Source organism: Camelus ferus, chromosome 22 (genome assembly GCF_009834535.1).
Source record: "Camelus ferus isolate YT-003-E chromosome 22, BCGSAC_Cfer_1.0, whole genome shotgun sequence".
Classification (NCBI taxonomy): Eukaryota; Metazoa; Chordata; class Mammalia; order Artiodactyla; family Camelidae; genus Camelus; species Camelus ferus.
Genome location: NC_045717.1, coordinates 5,869,479 through 5,887,269, shown reverse-complemented (window position 1 = coordinate 5,887,269; position 17,791 = coordinate 5,869,479). Strand labels below are relative to the sequence as shown.

The window sequence follows — 17,791 nt, the reverse complement described above, 5'->3', positions numbered from 1 at the left end:
TGCTGACTCCATCGTTTTATGATGAGGAACCTGAGCCCAGACGGGGAGAACTCCGTGCACAGTGTAACGTAGCCGGTCGGGGCGGACAGGGGAGTAGGATCTGCGTTCTCTTGTTTCCGCCCTGGGGCACTTCTCACTTGCCCCCTGCCCCTCTCAGAGTTTCGTTGGCCAAGAGCCACCTCTGGGGCTCGGGTGGGAGGGAAGAATTCTGCCTTTGTGGGTGACCAAGCTGAATTTCATCAGAGCAACTTATTTGACCCTTAATCATTATTTGTCATCGAAAAAAGCAATGCTGATGGTTACTATGGGTACATAAAAGGATGCCACAGTCTTTGAGCCCTGACTGTGGTCAGGGGAGTATGACTGTGTACCCAGATTCAAATCAGTCACCCACTGCCCATCATCGCTGGAGGTTGGTCTGAAACCTTTCCACCACCACCACCCCGCCCCCGCTGCTTTCCAGCAGGCCCCCGTGGGTTTGAAGCTGAGCCGCATGGTGTGCCTAATACGTTGCTTCCCTTGAGAGTTGCTTTTGCCTGATGGGCAGCCTCCACAGGTCCAGTGCAGCAGACCGGGCTGCAGCGTGCTTGCAGCCGTGATGGAGGGCAGTCTCGGGCTCTTCTCATTCACGGTAGTGGCTGAACACATTCCCGGTCTCACGGCAGAGGTGAAAGCAGAGGTCACGTCCTTGCTGATCCAAGCCCCCGAGTTCTGCCTTACTCTGTCACTTTGTCCAGATCCATTTTTGCACTCCTTGTTTGCTGTGAGACATTGGGATTACATTGCTTTTTGCACTTGGGCCTGCTCACCGTTTGGTGGGATCCGATTTCCTACAGATACGAGTAAGGAAATTTTGTGTGTTGACCGCACTAACAGTGGGGAATGCAGGGCCATGAGCACTGAAGGGCCTGGTGATGTGCCAGGGAGGTTTTGAAAATCCTGCTCAGTAAGCCTGCTCGGGAGGTGAAGGCCCTAATAAGGCAGCAACTCAGGCCTGAACCTAGAAGGTTTTCTCCAAACCCTCCTGGTATTTACTCCTAATGAAGCCTCAGCATAAAGCCTATGAAGAAAAAAGGAGCTCATTTCCCAGCCAGCCTGGAGATCAAAGATTAGTCCCCCAGAAAGACTGATTGCAAGCTCCTAGCAGCCAGGTCCTCTGGCTCTGTCCTCACCGAGCTGTATCACTGTTGTTGAAATGAGGGAATGATGAGATCAAGTCGGCTTTTGTGGGGGAAACTCAGTAAGTTCCCTTTGTCCAGGAAGTCACTTCACCTTTGAGCCTGTTTCCTCACTTATGAAATTCTTAAGGATATTAAATGCAATTAACAGGTAAACTCAGACATATGTTTTCCTGTCACCTCCCTAATAACTGAACCATTTTGTTACAACACAGGCCAGCATCTGAGATGGATATGCTTATGAATCCTGTTTCCTTTGTCAGTGCCCTTTCTCCTGTGCTTGCCAGGGCCCAGATTGCAAGAAGCTCCATCCAGCCCTTTAAAAGGATCCTGGAGGTGTCTCTCTCTTCCAAAGCCTGTCTGGTGAACATGGTGTGGCCTGGGATGATCACTAGACTAGGGGAAGCCCTAGGTTTGCAGTTATTCCATCATTTGCTAGCTATGTAACTTTGAGAAAGTCATTTAACATCTGAGCCTCAGTTTTTTCATCTATAAAATGGAGATAATACCAGACCTTTCTGCTACACAAGGTTGTTACCAAGTGAGATGGTGGTAAAGATGATTTGTAAATTATGATAATACACAAAAGGTATTTTTCAAAGAAATGGCGAAATCCCTAGGACCCACTGACAGTACTTTTCTATAAAGATAGGCCCCAGAGGGGCAACCAATTGATTTTTTGTTTTAAACATATGGTTTCCCTTTTGTTTAGTCATTTGTACTTGGGTTACAGAAAAATAAAAGGCACACCCCAGGCTCCAGGCCTGAGCTCTGAGCAGGGAGCTGGATCTCTTAGAAACAATCATCACGTAAGTATCTAGACCACATCCTTCCTGCCCTTCCAGGTTCTGGCAGCTTGTGTACCAGAACGGCAGTATTTCTGGCATGCTTTTGAAGATGCAGTCCGAGGGTCATTGGTTTCTTTTAACATTGTTTTTGTTATTTTCTTTAAACATAGAATGATGTCTATACCCTCATTTATTACTGACCCAAGAACTTTTTATTGTATCTTCCTTTGGTGTTGCTTCAAAAGTAGCACCTTTTTGTTTATTTCTTCTGGCCAGTTGTTATTTTTAGCAATGGTAGGTATTCTGCCACGCAGAGGCAAATTTAGAATTGAGAAATTATTTTAAATTGTTGCTCTGACTCCTGGAAGATTTTGCCCTAGATTATTTCATCTTTCAAAAACTTGAAGTCATTTGCTTCTTCATTAACTATATTTAAGTTGTATTTTAAAAATATATATCTAAGCCTTTTTTGGGTGGGGGGAGGTAATTAGGTCTACTTATTTATTTGTTTTTTTGTTTTGTTTTTTTTTAATGGAGAAACTGGGCATTGAACCCAGGACTTCGTGTGAGCTAAGCACACACTCTACCACTGAGCTATACCTTCCCCCATAAGCATGTTAGAATGGCTTCATCACCCCATTCCTCTATGCTGGAGCTCTCTTCTGCTTGGGAAACAGATGTATTCAAAGCAGAGATGTTATTTTTCTTCCCCCTGCCCTTTTATTTCAGTTTTCTCGCAAGAATTGAATGTATGAAATTAATGGTAGAAAATCCATAGTTTTCTAAGGAAACAAGCACAATGTAAAATGCCATTGTAGAAGATATCTATCATAGCACAGTTAATGGACAGCAAACGTAATGCTCAACAAAAGGAGATGCTTACGTAAGCCATGCCGCATCCAAATGGAGGAATACTGCAATGCATTTTAGTAACTTCTTTTCTCAGAATATATGCCTAGAAAAGAGATTGAAAAGACAAACAACAAAGCTGTTAATATTGCCTCTGATTGGTGATTGCAAATGACTGTAATTTTCTTTTTCCTTTGAGCATTTTCTCCAACGATGATGTAATAGTTCAGCAAAAAGAAACAAGTTACTTTAATAACAAAAGATAATAGGATATTATGTTAAGAGGGGGGAAAAAAACCAGGATTTTAAACTTACATGCGTAGAAAAAAAAACCTGATAGGTCATAGACCAAAATGTTGATAATAATTATTCTACAACTTTGTGTATTTTCCAAATTTTCCACAAAGCTTGTATTTTATAATCGGGGGAAAACGGTGTTTTGAGAGGGAACATTGTCAGAATAGTGTTAATACTTCCTTCAAACATTATATAACACACACACACTTTTTTTTTTTTAAGTAATTCAGGGTCAAGGGAAGTGAAGTCAGCTAGATTTATTAAAACACTGAAGCTATTCTGAATCAATGAAAATCAGCGTGTTCACACAGCAGTTCTGATTAACTGTTTGCATTGTGCAGGACAGAGTACAGAGCATTCAGCTCATAAAACGCCGGCCTCCTTTTGTATAGGTGCTCACAGTGACGGCATGGTGGAATGAAAAGGGAGCATTGATTTTGATTCTGCCCACATAGAAAAGTGGAAGCCTGGGGTATTAATGTTCTGGGGTCCCACATGGCTATGAACAAGCCCCACTGTTCTGCCACTCCCAACTGCTCCGAGTAAGTCTTTCATTCAGGCTGTGTTGCTGCTTCAGTTAAACCCCCGCCCCCTTGTGAAATGTACTGTCCCCTTTCCCCTCAACACCCACTCTCCCCCACCCCCCAGGCCAACTCAAAACGGGAGGATTCTAGGCAAGGATGCCCAGCGACAAATACCACTACCCACGTGAATCTAGTCAGGAGTCTATTTAAACTGCTGTCAGGACTTTGACATGGTTTCTGTAGTTTCTTTACACTGTCCAAAGTGTGGTACTGCCGTGCGCCACCCCAAAATGAGCAAGAGGAGCAGCTGTTTTGTAAAATAAGAACCGAAGCTAAATGTGACTTTGCAAAGCACGTAAGGTTTTCAACCACATTCAGCAGGTATCTTCAGCTCCTGGTCCTTGTCTGATGTTAGCTGCTCGAGATGATGGTAAACAGGAGCAGCAGACCCTGATCTAGATCTTAGAATTTAGCAGTGGACCCCGGTGCAGGTGCAGTATCTTAGCAAGTACAGGTTGCTGGGCAAGAGCACTAGAAACACTTAACTAATGGTAGGGGAAGCTTTTTAAAGGAAATGACCTTTAAGAGGAAACCCAAAGAATGAGTAAGAGCTAGGCAAAGAGGAATAGTTGAGGTGTTCTAGGCTGACGAGTGATTAAGTTGTTGCAGGAGTCTAGGAGAGGGAGAGAGGTCTTCTATATTAGAGAAATGGAAATGAAATGAAGTCAGAGAAGTAACTGAACTGGGGCCATATTTAGTAGCATATAAAGATAGCTGATGGATGTTGGAGGGGAGGAGTTGAGGATTATACCCAGGTTCCCTGCGGGGTGGACTGGAGAATCTTTCACTGAGATGGGGGCCATGATGAATGATGGACAATGAGAGTTTGCAGGTGCCTGAGGTATCCACATGGAGATAGCCAGTGGGCAATTGTTACATGGGTCTGGACGTTGATAAGGAGCATGAGGCTGGAGGCAGGATGCAGGGCACTAACATGGAGATGACTGAAGCAGTGGGTGTGAATGGGGGCCAGGAAGAGAGTGTGTAGAGTGAGAAGAGATGCTGTCTTGGCTGGAGACCTGAGGAGCACCCACTCTTAAGGGGCGGGCAGAGGAAGAAGAGGAGTCTATACAGCAGATCCTGGTAAATGCCATGGCTTAGACAGCAGTCAGCACCACCCTCCAGCTTACCCAGTATTTTCACATGCTTTACCCTGTGGACACATTCCTATTTTACAGTTGGAGAAACTGAGGTCAGCAAAGGTTGTATGACTTAACCAATTCCACCCAGAGGTCTACCTTCCCAAAACATCAAAGACCCTCTCATTCCAAAGGTTTCCCTACCCCTTCAGCAGGTGTGGTTACAGGGCCTCCAACCTTCCCTTCCTCACTCACTCACATCCATGCCTCTTCCCATCTCTGAGATCTAGGAGCCTTTTTGGTCCTTTTGTGCCTGCTTTTTTTTTTTCTCTTTGCTGGGTTTTGTGGGTTTCTGTTTGTGTGTGTGTGTGGCTTTTTCCCTTCATCGTTATCGGTCCTATTGCTAATGAGAATAGCTAACACTTAGGTAGCAGTTGCATAAGCAACACATTGTTCTAAATGCTTCACATACGTTAACTCATTTAATCCCCACAACAACCGTGTTAGGTAAGTACTATTATTGTCCCTATTTTACAGATGAAACAATTGAGGCACAAGGCCGCTTAGAGGTAATGGGATTTACTCCAGAGGCGTCTGATCACAGGGTCCAGGGCTGCCACTGAGGCTCTGTGGCATTTTTCCCCAGGGTCAGTTTCCCAGGTTCCTGCGGTGAAGTAGCAGCCCTCACCCACACCTGCGCACCCGAGTGAGGGCGCATGCACACTTCCTGCTCTCTGCCGGCATTCCTGAAAACTGGAGTCAGAAATGGAATTTTCGGGTACAACATCGAGTATGCACAGAGAGTGCAGGTCTGGGCAAAGCATCATCCCCTCTCTCACCTCCCTCTGCCTAGAACAGCCAGCACCCTTCTCATCATGCCTCTGACCTCAGTCAGGCCCTGGAGGCTCTCTCCTACCTCCTCTCCTAACTTGTGACCCCTCCCCGGGTTCCCACAGCAACCGTGGCTTATTCCTGTCATCACAGCTGTATCATATATAGATCTCTTCCCCCAGGCTGCAGAAGCTTTACTGGGCAGGATCTCTGGCTGGTTCAAGTGTTTGATCTCTACAACCTTGCACAAAGTTGCGCAGCAAGAGTCCTGTGGGAGGCCCGCTTCAAGTGCACGTGTTATAAATTCCATTCTCTAGATACTGAGTTTGCTTAAAGCAAGGGTACAGCTGTCTGACCTTGAGCTCTAAGGTCTCCTTGAGCCAGCTGCATGGACATGAGACCTGTGCAGTCACACAGGGCCCCAGGCGTAGAAGGGTCCCGCACTTGGTTTAATGTTCTGCTCTCGTCATGAATTTCACAATAATTTTCGAACAAGGCGTCCCTGCATTTTCATTTTGCACTCGAACCTGCAAGTTACACAGCTGTTGCTCCAGGCTGGAGTGTCCCCCTCCTACCTCAGTGGGTCCTAATCGGGATATTACACAAATATTCACCCGCCCCCTGAAATCACCTGCAAAATTAGGTGTGTGTATACTTGTGTGTGTTTTTCTGGGGAGCAAGTTTTTGGCTTTCATCAGACCCCCAGGAAAGTTCAGAGCGATTGTTTTTAATAATAACAGTAATAGCTACCCTTTACTTAGGTGTGTTGTGTGCCAGACCCTAAGGACTTGACATGTGTTGCCTTCCCCTTCCCCCAGAGTGTAACTGGGTTGAGCCAGGGCAAAGAACAGTATTGTATTTCCTCCTTTCTAATACTCCCTACTCCTCTGTTCCCCAACCAGAGGGGAGAAGAAAACCTCCCTTCTTCTATGGAGTTTGCCAGAATCTAAACCTTTTATTACCTCCTTTATTAGGAGGCAAGGAGAACTGCCCCCAACTTTGTTCTAATCCTACTTCAACTCCCATTGCCACTCCCAAGTTCCCCCAAAGGCGACTTCCTCTTTTGCCAGACTGGGAAGAGGTGATTGGGTAAGTAGGCAAAGAATCCTCCTGATGCTGAGCTGACTGGTCGTTGGGGCACCAGGAAAGAGCTGTGGCCGGCTCACCAGGACTCCTGCAGCCAGAACTCTGACTTGTGCCTGAGTGTTGGGTGCACCACCCAGGTTGCGGGGAGCAGGTGCCCTCAGGGTCTGTATAGAAAGACAGGCAGCCCTTCGGGAGCCTAGGTGGGCACTGACTTATGGCGGTGGAGTAACGAGACTCCTTCCTGGTACTGCCCTCCTAACACAGGATAGAATCCACACTTGGCATTCAGGCTTGTTAACATCCTTTATGCCTCACTGTGACTGGAGTGAATGCAGGGGCAGAATATCGCGCCCATTTGTTTCATGCATCTCACTCTTGGGCTGGACCTTGTGAAAACAGGATGAAAAACCTCAAAACCAGGACTGGGCACCATCCCTGGTTTTGCTGTAGCATGAGGGAAATTCATGACCTTGTGAATTTGGGGGAAAAACACCTTGGAGACACAGGAACTGCTCCCCTCTGCAACTTCCCCCTCAATTCTCTGAGCTTTTAATTTTTCCTTTCCTTTAGCGAACTCTCTGGACTGTTTTCTTCTTGTGTTTAGAAATCCAGCTTCACAGTTTCACACCAGCTTGGGTCTTTTGGAATGTGCCTCTGTTTGTAGTTCAACAAACTATTATCTGGCTGCAGGTCTTGGTTCCTGCTTCTTATCAATCTGTTCCTCCACTTTCTGCACTTTCTGTTTTTATCACCCTACTTCTAGCCTCACCAACAAGAATGTCTTATTGTACCTGTCCTTTGGGAGTCTTTCCTACAACAAATACTAGATTGTTCTCCCTGCCTGGCTTCCCGGTTCACTATCAGTTAGAGTTGCTGATACTAGTATGTTCAGCTCAGCACTAACAAAAAAAAAAAAAAAAACAAAAAACAAAAACCCACAGGAACTATTAGATGTCCTAGACACTTTCAGTCTGAGTGAAACAGACAGAACAGTTTTGACAGGAATGCTACCTCGGAAGATACTGCAATCAGAAAATAGTCTGAGTTGCTTGCTGCCTTCTCTTGTGGCTTTCCCTCTGCTGCCACTTCTCTTCTGAGAAACTTCCAGTCACATTCCCCCACCTCCCGAAGGTGGAGGAGGGGGAGACCAACACTGCTGAGCACCTATTATGTATCAGGCCCTGCATTTAATCCTCAAAATCAATTTGTGAGACAGGTGACTACAAACATCAAGGAATAGACAGATTAGTTACTTGCCCCAATCAGCAAGAAAGTGGCCCTGAATCATGTATGTATCATGTTCTTAACAACCAGTCAGGGCTTCCCCTCTTAGAAGCTCTACTGTATTGTCAATTTCCCACATCTTTCATCAGGTTCTGAGTTCCTCCAGGGCAAAGACTGTTTCCCATTTGGCGCCCAAACAAATATCAGTTTCTCTCTTTCTCTCCTCTTATCCATTACTAAGTAAGCTTGAATATGCTGTCTAATGATGTGCCTTGCATTCTCCATAATTCAAAGATGTATCAGTGTTTGTGCCATTTGATCTAACTGAGGAAATAATATCAACACACATGATACAAATAATACAAAGCAATAAGTACAGCCAGTGCTCAGCTGGGTGGTGGAAGAAAGGAGATTAATGAGGGCAGAAATAGACATGGTAGAAATAGACTTGATAAAAGATGTGAGATCTTTTTTTCATTTTTCAGTTTTATTAGGTAGAATTGTTACAATTTGCATATATACAATATATTGCATGTAAATACATATACACAATATACTGCACATTTAAAAAATTTATATATATGTACTGTTTATTGTTTCTAAGAACGTTTAGAGCTTTAGCTTTTTAAACTTACACAGTTATCAAAGGAATAAAGCCAACCACCATATAAGAATTGGTTCAAAGAGATAGGATGTGGGATCTTGAGCCATGGAGGATGAATAGGATTTGGAGCTTAATCTCTGCATTCAGACCACAAGCAGTTACCAAGCTTCTGTCCTGTGACAGACCTGGATCTGGGTATGGAGAACAAGGAATTGGGGTGAATAAGTAAATGATCGACTAAAAGGAAGGGCATTGGGGACTGAACTTTGGCTCTTTCTGGGAGAAGTAATAAACTGAAGCTCAGAGCAGTCACATAAGAACACTGCATCCTGTTGAGAGGCTAAGGCAATGGGCAGAACTGATCTTTCCTCTTCCCTGCGAGAATATTTTTTAGGAGGAAATGAATGAGGGATGGGTGCCAATTGCCAACCATCAATTAGTATCTTTCTTAGATTCCCCCTCAGCAATGCTCCGGTCTTCTCAGGAAGAAAATCACTTTTTAAAAGTATCAGAGGGACACAGCTTTTCCTGGAGATCTTCCAGTGCTGAGTTAATTAATCTCACTTCTGAAGCTGTGAAATCTTTACATCACACAGGTCCAGAGGGGTCGGGAAAGAAAACATATATTTGTAAGGATAACGCTCATTTAGAGAAGTGTCCATGATCAGCAGGTAGGGCTGCCTGTGCTCTAGTGAAGAATCACACACAGTGCCAACTTTAGGTCAAAAGGAAAGGGAGGACCTGTGGCAACTTTTAATTCTTTCAGGAGAACTCAATGTGAAGTGAGAAGGATTGGAGAAAACATCCAGTTCTAGTCCAGATCCCTTCTGGTGAAGAAACTGTAACCCCGCGAGGTCTAGCCCCTCTCTCTGGATCTCATAGTTGGTGGTAGAGCTTAAACTGGGGTCTTGGTTCCAAGAACAGTGTTTCAAAAACATCAAGGTTTAAAGTGGGTGAAATGTCTGCATACACAGAGAATATCTCTGGAAGGATACAGAGAGTAACTGTGGGTGGCTCTGAGAAGGAGAAATGAGTGACCGGGGAACAGGGTGAGGAGAGAGATTCAATATTCACCAAAGACTTTTTGTACCTTTTGAATTTTGTACGGTGCATATATATTACCCAATCATCCAATAAAAATTTTATTTTTAAGAATTCAGTGGAGTCCTCGGTATTTTTTTTTCTTACCCCATTGTCTCGTGTTTGTGTAAAACATATTTTTCTGACTCAGGCTATCCCAGTATGCAAATGATTCTGCAGGAGCAAGGTTCAGCACTTTGGAAGTGGACACAGCCACTGGTTACTACTTTGTGGCTAGAACAAGAAGAGGCTTCTGAAACTCAAATCAGTGCGATTCCAGAGTCCTAACTCCCTGCCAACTTTGACTGTGGCACAATCTGGCAGGATAAAACCCAGAGAAACACAAATCAATTAGGAGTCAGCGATTTCATTCACTTCGGAACAGGATATAGTCATTAATAAACTTTGATGGAAAGGTCTCTGTTAGCCAAAACTCTGTCCTTTCCAAGGCAACAGAAGATGCAAAGGCGGGAATACAATATAATTCACCAGTAAGTGCCTTCAATGGGCACAGCCTCACACTGGCAGAAGAATCTGGGCGCTCCTTGAGCCCGAGGAACTGTTGCCCAGTAGAGGAGGTGAAAATGCCTACATTCAGAGGACTGCGTGACAGTGGAAAAGCCAACCAACCATCTGCTGGAGTTTCCCCAAATATAGTATTACGAGAGAGGATCATCTGTCATGTATTCCGTGGAGATTTAATGCGTGAATCTCATGAATGAGTGAGAGGAACCTGGCTCAAACTTCCCAAGCTACTTTTTCTATTGGGGTTTCTTTTTTAAACGGCAGTTGATGTGGAAAAATTGAATGTGGTATGATAGACTTAAGAAAATAATTATAATCCTGCTGCCTCCTGTGCAGTAGGCAAAATACTCATTCCTTCACTGCGTATTGAGACCTTAAGGCATTTTGAAGGATACAGAGGTGAAATTTACTTTTACTTCCCTTTCAGGTATCTACATATACTTACCTTTTAATATTGTGTACAAAGTATTATTTTAGTAGCTGCTAAACTGCTAAAATCTAGAGTTATCTTTACTTGCTATTTAGTCTGCAGTGGATCTTCTTAAATGATGTCCTTGAAACAATCTATCATTCATAAAGTACTCACTGTATTCAAAGCACTATGGTAAACGCTTTATATGAATTTTTTCACTCAATTCTCACATCCACCCAGTGAGGTACTTACAGAGGAGCCTCACAAAGCTTAAATAATGTGTGCTGGTTCACACAGGGTAGAGCAAGGATTCAAATCCAGGTTGCTGTTCAACCAGTATGTGGCAGGCAGGAAAGGCAGAGGAAAAACAACACAGATAGTCTTTGTCCTTTTGAAGTTTAAGATCTATAAAACTCAGAAGTTCATGGTTTTGACACTGACAGTACTACTTCCATAGAACTGTGCAAAGAGGAGCCACCTTTCCAAAGGCAATTACTCCTAAGAGAAAACTGGCATCCTAAAGGAATCTGGGCAAGCATTTCTGTTCCTCAATCCTCCTTTCCCTATACTTACTAAAATTAGATTTCTGACCTGTGCTCAGAAGATAAATTCTGTGCCCTTAAAGATCAGTCTGGAAGCACAGGCTGTGGTGACAGACCTGGGTTCCAGTCCCGGCTAGGTCATTTACAAGCTGCTTTACCTTGAGCAAGTAACTTAACCACCCTCTGAGTCTTAATTTCCCCGTCTGAAAAACTGGCATATATTACCACTGCGTGTTACTATCAATAGGATTAGTCATCTCTCTCCCTCCCTCCCTCTCCCGTGTGTTATGAAGGTTTGTTTGTCTAGGACTCTTCTGGTAGCATTCTTTTTGTACGGTTGTGTACAGCTCTTTCTCATAAAGGTGCACGAAATCTGGTTGATTCCAGTGTCTGGAGCATACGTGCGCAATATATATTAATTGAAAGAATGAACGAATGACAGAAGGCAAGGTCAGCTTCTCGGTGAATTAAGAGGTTCAGATAGGGAGGACATTCATAAAACAGAAAGTGGATACAATCCCTAGTCCCTTCAAGTTTCACTAAACTTAAACTGTAAAATGGGCATAACGGGCACTTCAGGCCTCATCGCGCAGTTGTGAGTTAGATAAACGCTGGATGCGAAAGCCTTTATAAATGATCATCCTTCACAAACTTGAGTGTAACTGGGTACCAGACACGGCCCACACCCACGCTGCAGTGGCAGGCGCCGAGCCCCCGCTCCGCCCCCTCTTCCTGGTTTTTCCCGGCAACCCGCCCCTCCGGCGTCATGTGACAGGGGTGCCCTGCCGGGCCGAGCTCCTGATTGGCCGGGCTGCAGAACGCCTCGCGATTGGCCCGGGGCCGGCGGGCCCCCGCCTCCCTCCTCCTCCTTGCCGCGGCCCACGTGAGGGGGGCGAGTCACGCGATTTCCGGGAACCCGTCAGGAAGGACATAAACAAAACAAACCCGAGGCAGCATGGAGAGGGGCCGCGGCCCCTGCAGCGGAACCGGACCCAGCCCCTGAGCCGCCCCTACACCCACAGGTGAGCTCCGCTGCCTGCCGCCCAGAGCCTGCAGGGGCTTGGGCTAGGAGACTAGACGGGCGGGGGGCGGAGGAGGGCCGCTGGCCTAGGAGGCGGCAGCGCCGGGGCTCTGGGCCGGGCCGGCGCGGGGCGGGGGCCGGGACCAGGGCCGAGTCTGGGGGCGCGCGGGCAGCAGGCTGCCGCCTGCCGGTCACGGGGGCTCCGGCTCCCCTCCCCCACTCCCGGCCCGGGACGATTATATAAAAGCGCGGGGCGGCAGTAGAGGGACCCACGGGCTGGCGGCAGGCTAGGCCAGGGATGGGCAGTGCCTGGCGTCCTCCCTGCCAGGCTGCCCGGCCCTTCACGGCTGCCTTCGAGCCCGGGGCCGTGGCTGCCGGCAACCGGCCTGTCAGAGAAGCGAGCGGGTGGGAGGGGCCGGGGAAGGGAGGGGAGGCGAGGCTGGCGGGGGAGGAGGAGAGAGAGGGGCGTGTGAGGAAGGGCTGGGGCCACGAAGGTTGGAACCAGGCTGGCAGGAGACAGCGAGGCGCGGGCTTGGGGTGGGGGGGTCCAGGCAGGGGTGTCTCGGGGGTGGCCGCTCCCCTTTCCCGTCTCCGCCCCATAGACAGGCGAGAGGGGCCTCCCTCCCGGGATTTGTTTATATGTCTTCTCAAAGCAGCTTGAAGCGGCATCGGGGCGGAGCCCTCGGCACCGAGTGGCAGGGCGTGCCATCCAATGGGGCAGGCGGACGGAGGCTACCGCGCCAATGGGCGTGGGGATGCGGTGCCGAGGATCCGCAATTGGTTAGGCTGTGCTGGGGGTGGGCCGGGTGGGGCGGCCATGTTAGATGGGAGGGGAACAGTGGTGGTGGGTCACTGAGAGGGGAGGAGACAGGGCAAAGGGCAAGGGAGCCGGGCCGGGGGCGCTTCGGGTGTCCGAAGGCGAGTCCGATCGGACCAGGAAGTAGCTCAGGCGAGCCCGACCCCGACCCACCGCTCTCCCTACCCGAGCAGAGGAGGCAGGGAAGTACCGAGGGCAGTCTAGCCGCCCCTTGGGGGTGGTTCTTGGGACTAGATGGAGCTCAGTCTCCGGATTCTCCCTCTTTCCCGGCCCTACGCTTCCTGACAAACCCGGCCGCCAGACCCTGTAATTGCCCTCCTTTAACTCAAGAAAGCAAAACCTTTATTGCTGTTTATGAGCGAGCTTGAGCCTTAAGACTACCTTAAGAAGGTACTTGGAAAACTAGCGGTCTGAATTTATGCACCAGGCCTCCGATAGAAGCAGGCAGTGAGGAGGAAGTTCTGCTTTTCTGGATTTTGCCCAGAGAAAACCAGGACTAGAAAAGCCGAGAAAGTTAAGGGCTGGACGGGGTCTCCATTTTTTCATCAGGATACCTTCTAAAGATCAGGCCCCTGGTGCTTGCCCTAGTCTTAGTAGTAATTTGCGCCTCCTGCTTACATAAATTGGTAGCTCAAGTAAATCAGCTTCATGAGAAAACTGAACCTTGAGAAAATTATTTAGGTATGAAGGTTCTTTAGGACTTTGTCTTGCGAATACCCTGCAGGTGAGAAATAGGATCAAGATTTGACTTACTTCTTTTAAAAAAGCAGAAAATAAGACTTCTGTGTAAATCTTGTAATCTGTGGTAAACTGTTTGTCACCTGATTGTACTTTAAAATATTTTCTCCCATTTTCCTTTTAATCCGAAGTAGCTAAGAGAAACACCAAAAATGAAGGAAGAGATGGTATGAGTAATTAGAAAATCACTTATCTTACTTTTATTTGCTTCATGATTATTTTGGCATCATGTCGGCCGTATTAAATGCTTAGTTTAGTTTTATTTTATCGTCGCCTTACAACCTGTGACTGATTGCATTGGTATTGTCAAGGGTACCAGGCTGTTGATGCATCTTTGGTTAAGACTTAGGGTTAGGAACATGCCTTAGGTATGTAATGCAGGGGCTATTCAAGAGTTAATTGTATTTATTTAGGAATTTGCTTTATCTCCTTTTTTGTTAACTGGAGAAAAGTAGTTGGTAAATAAATGATTTATCGATTTCTGTATTGATTTGATATGGTTGTCTCAGGTCTGTTAAGAATGATATATAGAAATATAATCCCTAATTATTTGGTAGACCGGTTCTTAAATATAATTTTTATGGCAAATAAAAATATTAGCTTTTTTTCCCTCTTATTCTAAGAACGGCAGATAGATCCAACGGGACTTATTTGGATGTAATTCTTTTATGTGACTGATAAAGCATCTTTGGAATTTTTAGACTGTTAAGCACATAAGAGGCTAAATACATCCAGAAGAAGAGATTTGACTCCTCCATTTACCATCCCATTTTCTTGTCTGCCTGTCATGGCAGGTGAAGACAAACTTGTACAAAGACTATGTCCTACCTAGTTTAGTAGTTGAATGAGTGTGGGTTTTTGGATGCCAGTGTAAGGCATAAAGGCATAATTAGTATGGTGGCTGGTGGTGGGGAACTAAACACAAGTGACAGTGAATGTATGATGAATTTGCTAGTTAATTCTATTCATGTAGCACAGTTTTGAAAGATTGAGATCACTGAATTCACCATTTGCTTTTAAAGTTTAGTCAAGGTTGACAACGACATGAGTTTGAATGAATCAGCAGAGGTTTCTTTCCATGCACTTGGATGTTTGGGCGAAGAATTGTCTTTCACCATATTCAGTAATTCATCTTTCAGGGTAGATGAACTCTTAGGCTGGACATAAATATGTCGGATCGTTGGTTCTGATGATTCCAAGATAGGGGTTGACAGACTTTCTGGACAGGGTCAAGTAGTAAATACTTAGGTTTTGTGGGCTATGTAGTGTTTGTCAGAACTGTTCGGCTCTGTGAATTGTGGCATGAAAACAGCCATAGGCAGTATGTTTGGAATTATGATCCAAAAAAACTTTATTTACAAGAACAGGCTATAGTTGAAGGCCGTAGTTTGTTTGTCAACTCGTGTTCCAAGACATCAGTCACTGGGTTTTAAGTACTTAGATGTTAAGATATTGCGGCATATGTAAATGTAATATTTGAGCACTTGCAAAATGTACATATCACCTGTCTTGAAGAATTTTTAGAATAAGAGCACATGGCAATATTGTATTCTATATTTTTATTTCACTTGCAAGGAGATGTTTTCCTGAAAAGATCTTTAAAAGTTCTGTTTATTTTAGTGATGCTTTCTGGTTGAAAAACCTTTAGCTTTAAGATATATCAAAGAACCTTAATATATTCAAGAGTATGACCCTGTTGAGGTTTAAAAGTGCATTTAGCGTATCACTCCTAACAAAACTGGGTACAGCTGTTTGAAGAGAAGTTGGTCACACTTAGCTCTTATACTCATATATATCATACAGTTAATTTGGGAGCCACATTGACTGTACTGTTGCCTGAGATGTCTGTAGAATTGCCTAGATAGGGTAGGGTGCTTTTTCAAACTAGACCCTGAAAACATAGGTTGCTACCCCTGCTCTTCCTTGGAAAATGTCAAGTGGTGCTAAGTGCTCACTGAAGCAGAGATGCCATAACTAAAAATATTACAGGCAGAAACGTAATTTTTTCCTATGTGGCTTTTTGTTTTGTTTTTATGTAATTTTTTTTGCCAGTCTTGTTGACTTGAACTGGATTTCAACTGTGAGCATGAAACTTTAGGAAGGAGACTATATATTGAAAAGCATCATGTAGCCTATAATCTTGTTTCTTGTTCTGGTTAACCTGTGTTTGCCTTGGCGACTCAGTAATTCAGTTTATTAATTTGTTGATGGTAGGTGTTAATGATGTTTTCCATCTCACAGAGGGATATTGGGAAATTGTCAGTTACTGTATTTTCAAGCTCTTGTACTTTGAATATGCTAAAAGTCCTTGAATACGCTAATAGCTGCTTGAAGCCACCTCTCAAATCTGGATTCAGTTTTCTTTCTCTCAGTTTATCTTTATTAGAACTTCCCAACTCTACAGTATTTCTCTACCCATTTAACTGTGAGCAACTTGAGGTCAGAGTCTGCCTCTTATTTCTGTATCCCCAGTGCCTCACACCTTTTAGTGCTTCTGAACTACTTTTTAAAATGAGTGAATTGCTAAAAACTGCGTATCTGGAAGGCAACAAGGCAGTCTACTATTAGGAGAGAGGTTGGGCTTAGCTGGAATGGAGTAGTCAATCACTATCTGCGCATATAACAAGTCTTCATTTTAAAATTGACTCTTTCTTGTAGGAAAGTTTATAGAGAGGCTATTTTGATGATGTCTAAAAATCGCTTGAATTCTTCTGTTAATTTTTTCAGATGCATTCCATTAGTTAGAGTTGTTGACTGTTCCTTCCAGGCACGCGCACTCGCGCACACACACACACACCGAAAACTGAAAAAACATCAACAAAAAAAAAAACCTTGTGCTTTGTCCTTTGGATTTGTCATTAGCTCTTGGCACACTTGGTCTCTGGGTTTCTGGCCAATGTGAGTGAAACCTCTTATTTCTTAGAGGTTTGGGGTAATTATTCATCTGTGTAGCAGAGTCCCTTTTGCAGGGAAGCACTGTAAAATCATTCTTGCAAATAAGTCTGATTCACCCCGCTGGGGAGGGCTGGACATGGAGGGAGTTTGTTGCAGGGGCTGCAGTGGTACTTCGTGACTGCAGTACCATCCCATTCCATGGCCAGCCCAGCCTTCTGTGCCCTTTCACCAGTTCATAACCTTTCTTCCAAAAATCTGTATTGAAGCTCTCCTCCCTTGACAGCTTTCCAAACTGCTCATCTCCCCACTAGTTCCCAGCAACTCTGATCATCCTGTCATGCTGTCCTTTTAACGCCAAAACTACTTTTACATCTTTTGTTACAAAGTCATGTTTTCACTTATTTATCTTTGAGTATTGTTGACGTTGACAAGTTTCCCATGAAAACCTCATGAGGTGGCTGATTTTTTTGTCCTTCCGTTTTCTTCAAATTCTTGTACACTTATTTTCTTCTAGATCATGTTCCGTCTTGGCGAGTTTAAGCTGCTCCTTTTATTTATAGAGGAAGTTTCTTCTTTGATTGCTACACACCATTCCTGGCCTTCTCTATTTTGTGTTTGCCATTCAGTGAGAAATGTAAAACATTACGAAAACAAAACTTAGAACGTTCTTGGAAAAAAAAAAAAGTTCTTGATGGTATGGGGAGAAACTAGGGGTAGGGTGGATTTACTCGTTTGAAAGATTCACCATGCCTGTTAAACAGCAAGGCTTCAAGCATCTACCTGGCTGTGTGACACGAGGTGGGCTTTATAGTTTTTTGAACTGCTTTTTAGTAAGGGTTTTCATCCTTACAATTGAATCTTCTGCTGGAGTTGCCTGTAGTAGAAGAGACGGACGTTGTAGTTCAACATTATTTAGAATAATGTTCTGAAAATATGAAAGAAGGGCTACTAACTATGCCAGGAAAAGCTGGAGAAGCTTCCCAGAAAAGGTGACCTTTGACAGGCCTTTGAAGACTAGGGAAAGAAGTCAAGGAAATATAAAGGTGTAAAAGGTGGGTGGGGTGGCGTTGGTGTGAGGACTTCACCTAAGGCAGACACATAGTTGGAAGAGGAAGCGACTGCTTTGTGAGGTTTAGGAGGAAAGAACTTCTTTGCGTTCCCTCGTCCTCTCATCCTCCTGGGCCTGCTTTATACTGTCCGGTCTCTGTCCTCTTTTCTCTGTAGCTCTGCCTTTGATTGGT

The 17,791-nt window shown here is 45.0% G+C and overlaps 1 protein-coding gene across 1 annotated transcript in view; it reads left to right on the top strand.

The window, feature by feature from the left end:
* Window positions 1-11,962: 11,962 nt before the first annotated feature.
* The window catches only part of CREBRF (CREB3 regulatory factor), a 49,885-nt gene continuing 44,056 nt past the window's right edge, over window positions 11,963-17,791 (top strand). Inside the window, 1 exon segment of the mRNA XM_032465082.1 lies at window positions 11,963-12,101. The gene's annotated coding sequence lies outside the window, so the exon portion shown is untranslated.